The 13,985-nt window shown below is 30.8% G+C and overlaps 2 long non-coding RNA genes across 2 annotated transcripts in view; one reads left to right on the top strand and one right to left on the bottom strand.

The window, feature by feature from the left end:
* The window catches only part of LOC140048535 (uncharacterized), a 37,757-nt gene extending 35,522 nt beyond the window's left edge, over positions 1-2,235 (top strand). The window contains exons 2-4 of the long non-coding RNA XR_011845088.1: positions 476-550; positions 893-973; positions 2,136-2,235. This is a non-coding gene — a long non-coding RNA (uncharacterized lncRNA). The remainder of the gene's footprint in view (positions 1-475; positions 551-892; positions 974-2,135) is intronic.
* Positions 2,236-11,327: 9,092 nt separating this feature from the next.
* Positions 11,328-12,702, bottom strand: LOC140049518 (uncharacterized). Its single transcript, XR_011845288.1, has 3 exons — positions 12,474-12,702; positions 11,748-11,905; positions 11,328-11,370 (listed from the first exon to the last, which is right to left on the bottom strand). It is a non-coding gene; the product is annotated as an uncharacterized lncRNA (long non-coding RNA).
* Positions 12,703-13,985: the final 1,283 nt, after the last annotated feature.

Below are 13,985 nucleotides of genomic sequence, written 5' to 3'. Positions count from 1 at the left end.
TGTTTCTGTACAAATAAATCAGAAGAATAGAATTATTTATTTCTAGCATTTATATTACAAATGTAATGCATGTACATTTAAAAAAATGTATAATATTTAAATTTAAAAAAAAATAGTTCATAAGAAATCAAACATACAGCAGTAAATGTGGTGTCCATACGAGTATTGCGCACATTAAATAGAAACATTATCGTCGTAGTGGCGGCCGTTTGAGCGTCATTCTTTCTCTTACAGCATCTATACTATGGTTTAAATTTATATACATTCTGAAACCATTTCTGAAGGACAGAACATTGTTGATCTGTTCTGTACCACAAGTATCTAAAATAATAATAACTATTAATACGGTAACTATGAAACGTTTATTTTGATAGCATTTTGTTTCTACACACCATGTTTGCATTCCTTTTATTAAAGATTTTACAACCAATTTGTATTATCCATTGTTAACCACTTCTTTTTTGTTTTGCTACAGTAGTACACGGTATAGCAACTACAAATGGATCTTAAAAAATATCTTATAAAACTATGTGCCGACAATAGCCTGAAGGTAGGTGATTTTACTATGCAACTACTGACAAAAATATGTAGTATCAGTAATAGTATTTTACCTTGATTATGTTGAAACGTAAAAAGAGTTGTACCTTCCATCTTTGTACAGCATATTATAGACAAATAAATTTACTTATTAATTTACAACAACTTTTTTTTAGTTTTCTTCACGATATATTTAATTTAAACATCATCATCATCGTCATCGCCATCGCCATGATCAACGATTTATAAAATAGAATATTCTTATCTTGTGTTTAACAATAATATCAATGCATGTCATTAAATTACATAAACAGTTGGATTTATATTAATAGCATTATCGGTTCACATTTTATAGATCCCGGAAAGTGCAAAGACTAGTGAGATTGGTATATGTACCCATATTATAAATACAAAGAGCGTAAACATTGAGGACCAGGTAGGCCTACAAATCAATTATGTAAATATTAATACAAATACCAATATATTATCTGTATTAACATATTGACATCAGTCTGTGTAATATCATGTAGATGATACACATTGTTTGTCATATGTGTAATAAAATACAAATACTGGAATATTAATGCAATGATGCAGATAAGAAGAAAAAAAACATTAAGCAAAATTAATAATGAAAATAATAATAACTAATTTAAATATACTAAATGGGAAAACATAACATTCTATTGTGATTGTTCGTTTTCTTCGAAGTATTTTTTGGAATTGAAATGGAATTGTTATTCTGAAATTAATTGATCAATCAAATATAGTATATAATATAATATAAATATTCAATATTTCAAATAACAATTCCAGCAATCTAAATAATAAATGGATTAAATTTCAAATTACAAATTTCAATAAAATCATGAACAATTACTAGGTTCATTATTTATCGTTCTGTAAATATTAGAGAAAAAAATTACTGACATGATTTCAGCAATAGTGACAAACCAACACGAATTTAAACTAAACCGTTTGCCACATGCACACGTTACACGTTATGTCAAGTGTCCATCAACCATCAAAATTATCATTTACCTGAAAAACTGTAATATTTAAAACAAAAAGTAGTCATATCGACTGACAACCAATATTTAGTTGAATGTAACTGTTATGTTGTCTTTTTGTAAGTGAAACATGCATCTTTTTCCCAGGGAAGTGTTTAACTGAAACAACGCTATAAAATGGCATATTATAGTTTTTGGACGACAATACAGTTTTAACGTTTGAATTTTAAGAAGTTAAATTACCTGCCTAGTCTATTCCCAATTATTTTTTTAAAACTATTTTATAATGCTCACATTTCTTAAAATATACAAAAACTATGACAAATGAATCAAACTTATATGTATTGACTTCAGAGCAAATAATATAGATGCAAAAACAAAAACAAATGTGTCTATCACACACAAAATAATATTCTATTTTAAAACACATAGCCAAATTAGTCATTGATAATGATAATTATTTCAAAAACAGTTGTGCTCTAGTGAAGATAAAAGGGTAGAAAACATTGAATTGAACCTATGATTAATTAATCTTCAATAATTGGGGTTTGACAAAGATAATTGTTGAAGTTTTTTTATTCTCATCAGCATGGTCACACTGCACTTTTTGTGGGGGCATATTTCAATAATGTCACTGTTTGCCAGTATTTGATCGATTCTGGTGCAGACGTTAACGTCCGAGATAACGTAAGTAATAAAGCATATTTTATTTTTTTCCTTTTAATAAATCTAGAAATTGGGTTTATTTATTTAACATAATATAATATTATATAATAATAAAACATTTTATAACTCGCAAATTCTTTGAAAATATAACCCGATTGAAGCAATTTTGTAAACAAAAAAATATATAAAATTGTTGTAATTGAGATACATAAAAAAGTAAGATTCCAATGGTAAAACTTGCTTGAACTAAACAAAAAATATTTTTATTTTTTTATTTTTTAAACGAATAAATGAAGTTGAAGACCAATGAAGAGAGCATGCCAAGTGCAAAAAGCTAATCATTATTATTCTATCAATTTTGCACCCCCTACCCCTATTTACAACAATTACTGTAGTTGAATCATCGCTGTTGCCACGAAAATGTATTCGGTTCCCCCTATAACTTTGTAATGTAGGCCTAACCACACATATGTTAAAACACTAGTTACAAAACGATTTGTCGGGGTTTATTCTCTGACATATTGATAATTTAAGAATAATTTCGTTGATCTGCCTCTGCTCAAATTATCTTTTTTAATAGTGGTGGATTTAATTTGTCTTCCTTCGTACGATAATTAATGCGAATTATAAATTTAAAAGTTTAAAACTAAAAGAAAAAAATTTAAACACTAAATTGCACACTCCCGGTACTAAGAACATTGCGCCAATATACATTACATTATCTTGGCGGCGTTTGCTACCTTGCAATCAACGCAGTGTGTTGCAATCAATGCGACACTCGGCGAACAGTAATAGAGTTGCGTTTAGGTCAACGATACCGTGTTCGAACGTGAAAAAAAACGCAAACAGCGAGACAAGTAATAAAGTACTTATATTGTTATGCTTAGAATATAAATACACAACACATCTTACTTGGTACCGTTCACTTTATTTATTCATTCGTTGTGCACAACCTAACTTTTCCTTTTACAAATACCTCGTCTATTTTAAACCAACCCACAGTTGGAAAATATGCAACTAAGTACTGTGTACCACAAACGACGTCACAAAAATATGATAATACAAGTTACATATATCTGTATCAGTATTGTTGACTTCCAAAAAAAGCAAACAATTAAAAAAAAGATAATTAATGGCAAAATATGCTTTTACAAAATTAATTGTTAATGGTGTTCAATTTATTCTTAAAAGTGGCAACGTTTGGTGCATTGCTTTTCTTTTGCTCTATCCGATTCGTTTAGGAATTGTCTTCGGGTAGAGTGAGTAACAATAATTATATTTGGTGGTTATTATTATGTTTATATTGGCCACCACTTGTCCAGTAGTAACATTATCATTTTGTTGACGATATTTAATAATACTAGATGCATTGCTCAATTCGCTCGCGTAACATCTTAGGTCGCGCCCACATATGGTTCTAGAATACAAAGAACACCTAATAAAAGGTCACCTTTGGAACCTCACCTTTCGAAAATTGTCTCCTAATAATAGATCTGGACTGACTGAATAAATCTAGAAGAATTGAAAATACAAAATTTCGTCCCAGAGAAAGTACCAAAGTATTAATAATGATGGATATTTAGTCATTTTTCTGTTTGCTTTTGTAGTGTTGTTTCTTTTGGCATTCAGAGTTCTCGTTCCCTGAATCTATCTAGGCAATTAGTTCATCCATTGTTGAATGAAGCCCTCCTCATAACATTTCCATTTCTGTCTAATTCTTGCTGTCCTAGTCCATGCAGCCGTTCCAATGTATGTTGTTATATCATCTCTCCACCTTCTTTTTTGTCTTCCTCTTTTCCTCTTTCCTACCCTTGGTTGCCATTCTGTTAATCTGTATGTCCATCTATTATCTTGAAATCTCGCCACATGCCCAGCCCATCTCCATTTTGATTGTCTTACTTTCTCCATTATATTTGTAACACCTGTCTTTTTTCTTATGATTGTATGATTTACCCTGTCTCGAAGCGATAAGTTCATCATCTTCCTTTCCATTGCTCTTTGAGTAGTTGTAAGTTTCTGTTCAAGTTCCTTTGTTATTGCCCATGTCTCTGAACCATATGTCATACTTGATAGCACACATTGGTTAAATAATTTCTTTCTCAGTGACATTGGTATACTCTTGTCAGTCAACATGTGTTTGTGTCTGCCAAAATTCATCCATCCTGCTTTTATTCTTAACATAACTTCTTCCTTCGTGGTGTCTTCCATTTTCAGTGTTTGTCCTAGATATTTATATTCTTCCACTTTTTCTAGTTTCCGGCCCTCTATTTCAATGTCTTCCTGTGTGTCAAAGTTAGTCATGTATTTTGTTTTGTCTTTGTGCATAGTTAGTCCGATTGATTTACTCTCCTTATTCAGACTTGAGAGTTGGTTTTTCATATCTGCAACTGATGTTGAAATCAATGCCACGTCATCCGCAAAACGGAGGTCTGTAAGCATTTCTCAATCAATAGTTATACCTCCATTAAGCTGAGCCTTTTTGAATACTTCTTCGATGGTTGCTGTGAATATCTTTGGGGACAGAGTATCACCTTGTCGTACCCCCCTCTGTATATGAACCTCTCTTGATATATCATTATCAATATGGATTCTGGCTATTGCATCAGTGTAGATATCTTCTATGATTCTGACGTAACCTTCATCAACATTTATTTTTCGGAGCGCCTCAAACATATCCAAATGATCAATAGAATCGAATGCCTTTTGGTAATCCACAAAGCCAAGACAGAGTTTGAGTTGGTATTCACTTGCCTTTTCAATTAGCTGGTTTATTGCTTGTAGATGATCTATTGTCGAGTACCCTGCTCTGAAACCTGCTTGTTCTCTAGGTTGGTTGTTGTCTAAAACATCTCTTATTCTGTTATGGATTATTTTAGTGAAGATTTTGTACAGATGAGACAAGAGGCTAATGGGACGGTAGTTTTTAACATCTGCTTTGTCCCCTTTCTTGAACAAAAGAATGATCTTGGCTTCTTTCCATGCTCTTGGTATCTTCTGTATCACTAAGATTTGGTTGAAAAGTTTTATTAGCTGTTGGATTATCTCCTCTCCTCCTTGCTTGATGATGTCGCTTGTAAGTTCATCGTTTCCTGGTGCTTTATCATCCTTCATGCTCTTTAATGCTTCCTCCACTTCTTTTTCCAGTATCGGTGGTATATCTGTATTTCTTGATGAAATGTTTATATGTTCAGACTGTTGGGTTGATGATTTGTAGAGATCTTGGTAGAAATCTGCACAAATATCTAGCAGTTCAGATCTCTTTGAGGTTTCAGTTCCATCTTTTTTCTTTAGTTTACTCATTCTAGATTTTTTGCATTGCTTTTTTTGTATTGTCTTTGGCCCCCTTCCTCTTTCCAGTGATTCTAAGATGAATTTAGCAGTTCTCCGCCTCTTTCTTTGTCTGCGCTTCTTCTTCACTGTTTTCACTACTTCAGCATATTCCACCTTTTCATGTACAGACATTGTTTCTTTTAATCTAAGTTCTTTCCTTCTTTGATCTAACTCCTCTATTTCTTTATCCTCCTCCGATCTTTGGACCTTTATTTTTTCTGCTGGAGCTACAGCTCTGGCTTCTTCTAACATAATGGTTGTCACCATATTACATTGCTCATCAATATCCGACTCTTCCAACTCCAACCCTGCGAAGCGGTTTTTTATTTTTAGTTGAAATTCCTCTCTATTCTCTTTCAACTTCATGATGTTAATTCTTCTCTTCTTTTTATTTTGGATGAACTTCAGCCTGGCTAGTCTTTTGTTGATTTTGAGAGTTGCCCTGACCATTCTATGGTCACTTGCAATATCTACACTGGTTATTACTTCACAATTCTGAATTATTCCCCGCTGGTTGCTTAGTATGTAGTCAATCTGGTTTTTGTGTTTTCTGTTGGGACTCTCCCAAGTCCAGTACCTAGTTTTGTGTTTTTTGAAATACGTATTTGCCACATTTAGGTTGTGTTCCATTGCAAATTCTACCATTCTAACTCCTCTCTTGTTCCTTTCTCCTAATCCAAATGTTCCCATTATGTTTTCTTCCCCCTCTTCTCTTTGTCCAATTTTAGCGTTGAAGTCCCCCATTAGTATTGTATATGTACTTGGAAAATCTGTCATGATCTTGTTGATGTCTTCATACAATTCCTCTACCACTGCATCATCATAATCACTTGTGGGAGCATAAACTTGTATGATGCACATTTCAGTTTTTCCTGTTAGTTGTACCATCATGTATGCTACCCTATTAGAGACACTTTTTACTTCTTTGACATAGTCCTTAAATTTCGTATGAATCAGGAATCCAATTCCTTTTGCATTTTTGTCCTGTTCTGTTTTGCCCCTGTTGTAAAGCCATACACCTCCCTCAAGTTCAGTTAATCCTTCACCATGTATCTTGGTTTCTGCTAGCCCAATAACATCCCATTTGAATCCATCTAGTTCCTCTAATAGGCTTTCGATATTTTCCTTTCTCAAAGTTCTGACATTATAAGTGCATATATTGATTTCAGTTTTCCCGTTGTGACCAGATTTATTACATTCATCCATTTTACAGCTTCCCGAAGGCTTTGACTGCAAAACATCATACGAAGAAGAAGCTCCTTCAATGCTTTTACTGGTCGAATTGCAACTAATGTTGCGCCCGTTATGGCCATGGGCTCTACGGCCTCCTATATAAACTTTCTCCATATTTGTTATGTGGGTTTTTTGCCATATACTGACGCGCTGGCAGGGCGTGTTGTCAGTAGGGGTAGCGACTACTAATCAAGATAGGCTGGAATAGTAGTAGTCCTTCCACCGGTGCTCGATGCTGGCTGTACCGTCTACGGCATTACGGTAGCAATTTGAAGATCTTAGTCAAAATTGGCCAGACTCTCTCAAAATTGGCCAGACTCTCTTCCCTGAATAGGGTGTTCTAAATGAGAGGTTCTACTGAACTGTAGTGAAGTTTAGGCGTAAATAAATAAGTGTAGGCAATGCTGTGTGTACAACAGCATACATGTCGACTACATGAACAAATAATACAGATACGTAGATTTATTAATCGTATACAATTCGAACCCTGGAAATTACATCCGAAAGAGAAACTTGTTATAAAATGACTCCAAACTATTGAATTAAATTTAATCAAAGCTAAATGTGTGTTTTGTATGGTATCACCGATTACTGTCCTTGTCATGGCACATTTGATGAATTTGGGGGGGGGGGGGGGGGTACGTTCACATTTAAAATTTAACTCTCACGGAGAAGCATTTAGTAGCATTTTAACAAATTTTTCTCGTTCACTTACAAAGTCTGTTTGCAATTTCCAGCGTCTTCAGTACTTAGAATTGTGTTGAATGCAATAATTGGCAAATAGTTTCACTTTAGAGATGATAGGTATCTTTAGCTTTTGCATTATAGACAGCACATCCATACTTTGCACTTATTTTAACACAATTACCAGTAAAGCCTATACACTGAATAAATGATAAACTTTTTTTATATTTACACATGAATGTTTCCTTCATCGATTATACAGTGTAATACATACGGTGATTATTATACCATAATTATTACCATCAAGAATAAGGTTTTCCAATTCCGATTTGTTAGAAAAAGGGGAAATCGAAACATTTTAGTTAAATGAAATTCGATTGACATGAATAGGAATGAAATATGTGTTAACAATTGTTGAACTGTGTTTATAAATTTAACGATAACAAAAGGTTCAAAATAACGTAATCATAATTTTATAGCAAAATATTTTCACTGATTGTGTAAATAATAACTAAAATAATAACAATAAAAAAAAATAAGTAAAACTATAAATTATAATAAAAATAAGCCAATTCAATTTAGGCCTAATATTTTGTCTTCAGCCCACGCATAAGCATGTTGAAGCATCATTTGTTTTACGCATTCTTGGTTTTCCAAAACTCCAGCAAGGCTCGAATTGGTTGCCCGGCTTGATCATCATCATTACCGTTGGTTGTTCTCAACTTTAACAATTAAAAAAATAACCCAACTCGGTGTCGACTGGAAAACAAGTACCAACGTGATTTATGACAAAGTGTAGTATAGCTATAAATGCAACGCTCGAATTGGTTGATGGTGTTTAGAAATCATGACAACACAGCAAAATTCTGATTCTTGTTTTAAGAAAAAAAAAACTTGTTTCAAGCAAAATATTTCTTGAAACAAGTAAATTTTGACTTGTCCGTATTTCAATACTTTTTGGCTTACCAAGAATCGTAAAATTCTTAACAAGAATCACACAAATTCTTATCAAGAAAATTATTCTTACCAAGAAATAATACTTTAAGAACAATATTCTTACCAAGAATTTAATTGCTTTTTTCATTCTTGTTTTAAGCAGTATCTGCCTTAAAATAAGTAACAATTTATCGATTTTTTAAAATAGAATTCTTGTTTCAAGCAATATTTTTCTTAAAATAAGTAAGAATATTCCGATTTGTATTTTTTTGAATTCTTGTTTCAAGCAATATATTTCTTAAAATAAGTAAGAATATTCCGATTTGTATTTTATAGAATTCTTGTTTAAAGCAATATATTTCTTAAAATAAGTAAGAATATTCCGATTTGTATTTTTTTGAATTCTTGTTTCAAGCAAGATATTTCTTAAAATAAGTAAGAATATTCCGATTTTTATTTTTTGAATTCTTGTTTCAAGCAATATTTTTCTTAAAATAAGTAAGAATATTCCGATTTGTATTTTTTGAATTCTTGTTTCAAGCAATATTTTTCTTAAAATAAGTAAGAATACTCCGATTTGTATTTTTTGAATTCTTGTTTCAAGCAATTTTTTTCTTAAAATAAGTAAGAATATTCCGATTTGTATTTTTTGAATTCTTGTTTCAAGCAAAATATTTCTTAAAATAAGTAAGAATTTTCCGATTTTTATTTGTAAAATTCTTGTTTCAAGCAATATTTTTCTTAAAATAAGTAAGAATATTCCGATTTGTATTTTTTAGAATTCTTGTTTTAAGCAATATTTTTCTTAAAATAAGTAAGAATATTCCGATTTTTAATTTTAATATTCTTGTTTCAAGCAATATATTTCTTAAAATAAGTAAGAATATTCCGATTTGTATTTTTTGAATTCTTGTTTCAAGCAATATTTTTCTTAAAATAAGTAAGAATATTCCAATTTGTATTTTTTGAATTCTTGTTTCAAGCAATATTTTTCTTAAAATAAGTAAGAATATTCCGATTTGTATTTTTTGAATTCTTGTTTCAAGCAATATATTTCTTAAAATAAGTAAGAATATTCCGATTTATATTTTTAGTTTTCTTGTTTCAAGCAATATATTTCTTAAAATAAGTAAGAATATTCCGATTTTTATTTGTAGAATTCTTGTTTCAAGCAAAACTTTTCTTAAAATAAGTAAGAATATTCCGATTTGTATTTTTTGAATTCTTGTTTCAAGCAATATTTTTCTTAAAATAAGTAAGAATATTCCGATTTGTATTTTTTGAATTCTTGTTTCAAGCAATATATTTCTTAAAATAAGTAAGAATATTCCGATTTTTATTTGTAGAATTCTTGTTTCAAGCAATATTTTTCTTAAAATAAGTAAGAATATTCCGGTTTGTATTTTTTAGAATTCTTGTTTTAAGCAATATTTTTCTTAAAATAAGTAAGAATATTCCGATTTATATTTTTAGTTTTCTTGTTTCAAGCAATATATTTCTTAAAATAAGTAAGAATATTCCGATTTTTATTTGTAGAATTCTTGTTTCAAGCAAAACTTTTTTTAAAATAAGTAAACAAGAAGTCTATCAAATAAAAACCAGTAAATGTTTACTTATTTTAAGAAAAGTATTGCTTGAAACAAGAATTCTATCAAATTAAAATTCGTAAATTCTTACTTATATTGGGAAAAAAATTGCTTGAAACAAGAATTCTATAAAATATAAATCATTAAAAATTTATTTTAAGAACGATAAATGAATACTCATTTTAAGTAATATTTTACTTAAACAAATAAATTCAAGAATGTTATAAAACATAATATTAACAATACTGTTATTTTCATTAAGAACTACAATTTATATGACATTAGGTACAATAATATATACAACTTCTTTAAAACAAACTTGTTTTTATTAATAATAAAATGCCATCAAAAGAAAACTTAAAAACATTAAAATGGTAAAATACAAATTTCGTAAAATTCTTCTCCCGCACCTGGGCTTTAAACTATTAGGTGTCTTTAAATTTATTAATGTATACTAATGATGATTCAACAGCCTTTGTCAAGTGTACAGGTGTGTTTTCATCACAAATCACTAACTGTTAAAGGATAGTGAGGCCTACTTCTTTTCATTTTGGATAATCGAAATCCAGAAGGTAAAAAGTTGAGAGGAGAGTAACTAGAGCCTCATCTAATTTTGCTTTCTTTGTAGTTAGAATTGTTTGCTAAACTTTAATGTAGGCCATTTCTGTGTCCAAAAGCAATACCGGCATATTACCTGATCGGCGTGAAGACCAGGATTCTGGATCTTTATTCATGTTCCTAAAAATGAAAAGAGATTTATATAGTTTTAGTTATTACTGTATTTAAAATATGTGTAACATCATCAACTAATTGGGTACGGTGTGGTTTTAGAGTCCTATATCTGGGGCGGTAAACACAAAAACATGACGCAATATTAGAACGGTGGTAAGAATAATTTTACATTATAAGACATAAGGGTGGGTGGAATATGCATTTGAACTTTTTAATCACAAACTTTGCCCTGTTTATACCGATCCCAAAGACAGGCCTGGCTGTATCTATTATTTTTAGTTAAATTATTAGGGTCTAAATTTATTTTTAATATTACTATTTAGGAAGACAATACGCAAAACGGTGCTCAATCCTGATTGATGTTTTTATTCCGTATCAATGTTTATAATAACAATCATACAATTAAATGTAAATTTTGTTTAATTGTTTGATTTTAATAAATTATTGTAAACATAGTATATACCTCGAATTTTAAGCTAAGATAAATTTGATTTTAAAAAAACACTTTAAGATATTTTTTTTTAATGTACATAATGTTACTAGTATTTTAAATTTTTAAAAACACTAAATACCTTCAAGGTCGGCAGACTTTTTTTGATGAGTTTTTCCCAACAATATGTTTGACAGATTTGACAACATATGGGTTATCTTTGAACCTAACCAAAAATAACAAATTGAAAACATTATATTATATAAATTTATTTAAATGAGTGGAATAATGTATGGACATAAACTTGATATACTGTAGCTCAAATTTTTAATAATGTAGCCTACAGTTTTGTAGGTGGTCAATGTAAAAGGAAGGGGAAAGGGTGGGCTGGCCAGGAGAGCATTAATATGTCAAAAATTAATATTCATAAGTCATTTATTTAATTTTAGTTGTCAAAGGGAGGAGTGCATGACACTAGCTTGAGTCGAACCAAGCTGTTAAAAATACGTACACAATATGTACACGTATTTTCCTCACTACCATTGGTCCATTATAAAACTATTTATGAATAGATAAAAGTACAAAAACATACACTGTACTTACCAGATGGAGGACTGGTGTTTCTCTTTAAAATACCAAAATAAACTATATTATTCTCTTCTTTGGAAAAATTTGCTAAGCACTTTTTTAAAAAGCTTTCTTTTGTATTTCATTCCTCTTTGCCTAGTAATAATTAGTATCCTTCGAACTTCTTCAATTACCTAACAAATAATTTAAGATATTGTAAATAACACAGTTTTTTAAAAAGAAATTTAATATAACAATTTTAGTTATGCAGTACGTATGTTTTTTGTTTGTTTTTTTAGTATGTTTTTTTTTAAATTTAGAGTTAAAAACATAAAGTTTCAATATCGATGTGATCACTTCGGGGATTACTTAGTGTGTACAATTAATTAAATATAAAGAAGTGTTTTTAAATGTCATTATATTTCTCATTGGAATATGTGTATATAATACAGTACAGTATAATCCTTCGTAGATATTTCATGGCTACATTACAAAATAACTGTTACATTATAATTGTATTGTATTATCTATTATATTAGGCCTTCCTTATACCTAGCTGAAATAGGTCCGACAATATTTGTCCCCTCTGTCAATGTCTGAACTAAAATGCTAAGCTAAACCTATACACCTGTCCGTCAGTACAGGCATAGTAGGCTAGCCTAGACCTACTAGTTCCAGGCCTACAGTATTACTAACTAGGAAGGAGCCTAGGCTAGGCCTAGACTGCTGGCAGATTAAAATATAATTATTAGGCCTACGAACCTGTTAAAATGTTGGCCACTTCTTCATCTATTTCTCGGATCTTCAACAAAGCGTCTTCCTTCGACATTATATTAGACTAATCTTACTAGGCCTATTGAAGCATTTAATATATAAATTGCGATGAAAGGTGTCTTTTACTTACAAACTCTAGATTTTGAATGATTACTTTAAAAAACCGTTGGCCATGATCCCGCCGGGAGCTAGGTCATCGACCACACACAGTGTTGTTTTTCAACTATAACCAAAAATTTATCGCTGGCCTTTTACCCAGAATGTATAAGGTCATTATACTGCTCAACGTTAAAGCATGGAGGTATAAACCTCCATGGTGGTTAAAGCAAATCTATAAAACGTCTGGACCAACAGTAATACGACAGACAATAATAATGACACATGTTTGTTGCAGTCCGAAAAAAAGCGATAAGTTGGTGCCAGTAAACTGAAGTAGGTACAGTATTTGCTACCCTATTTGCTAAGGCATTATAATTCAATTCATGGAAATACTCCAAATTTTCGAGTAACATGTGGAATTGGTGGTTCGCTGCCCGGCAAGCTTTGGAATTTACAATTCGTTTTACAAGCATGTCATAAGACGCCATTTTAAGGACGAGTATAACAATCGGCAACCTCCTGCAGTTGACGATGGAAACATCAGTATATAAGTATGCCTGGAGAAAACGAGGATGCCAATTGAGGATGAAGTAGAACTAGGCCTAGACTAGGAGACTGACGAAGTTAATGAAGAAAAAAACTATTATAACGGGGATGATTTATCAACTGACGATAGTAGTAGTGATAATTCTAGTATTGTTATACTGTTAATGATTGTTTAATATTAATTATCTTGTTGATGCTCAGCAAGAAGGCCTACTAACTAGAGGATGAACAAGCAGATAATAGTATAAAAAATGCTGATTTCTTTCTACTAAAATTAAAGGAGAGAAACAAGATTCCACAGGTAAGCCATTTTGCTTTAAAATTACAACAATTATGCATTTTAAACTATTTTTTATTAGAGAAATACGTCTATTTCCTAGGCCTTGCTGGTACTGTTATTATACAGGACTATTAGCTATAGTAACTATAGGACTTGGGTACTAGGCCATTTTTTTGTGACCAATTTCATTGTTACAAATAACATTTTTTTTGTTAGGCTGCATAGCTCCCCAACTAAAGCACAACTTAGTTTTTAAACATATTAAAACTTGAATATAAAAAATATTAAATCAATATTATTTTCTTTAGGTTGCAGTGCAATCGATTATTCAAAGCACAAACAGTTTGATTACCCAGATTTTTTCATCAGTTGAAACTGAAGTGCTAACTGCTCTACCGTTGTGTGAATATAGGATATTGACAATCTATTTTAAGTAAAACATTTCTCAAAATAAGTATTTTTAAGAATATTAAAATAGAATTGACTTCAATTCAAGCAAAAATAGTCTTGATAGGATATAGTATGATATTGACTTCTTATCTTAAGTAAACCATTTCTCAAAATAAGTATTTTTA

This window comes from Antedon mediterranea, chromosome 5, assembly GCF_964355755.1.
Source record: "Antedon mediterranea chromosome 5, ecAntMedi1.1, whole genome shotgun sequence".
NCBI lineage: Eukaryota > Metazoa > Echinodermata > Crinoidea > Comatulida > Antedonidae > Antedon > Antedon mediterranea.
This window is presented reverse-complemented; position numbering and strand designations above follow the sequence as displayed.